The following is a 269-nucleotide window of genomic DNA, read 5'->3' on the forward strand; positions in this document are numbered from 1 at the left end:
ACCTTTGTTTCTTGGGGATGATAGAAATAATATCCAACTGAATTCCTTGGATATCCCACAAAGTAACATAAAATGGATCGACTATCCAATTTATCTCCCACTACCTGCTTCACATAAGCAGGGCATCCCCATATTCTAAGATAAGAATATTTGAGAGGTTTACCCATCCATATCTCATATGGAGTCTTATCAACTGCCTTTGAATGGACATTATTCAACAACAGTGCCGCTGTCTCAAGCGCATATCCCCAAAAGGATGGCGGCAACTC

The sequence above is a fragment of the Primulina huaijiensis genome, chromosome 17 (genome assembly GCF_012295235.1).
Source record: "Primulina huaijiensis isolate GDHJ02 chromosome 17, ASM1229523v2, whole genome shotgun sequence".
NCBI classification, from domain to species: Eukaryota; Viridiplantae; Streptophyta; class Magnoliopsida; order Lamiales; family Gesneriaceae; genus Primulina; species Primulina huaijiensis.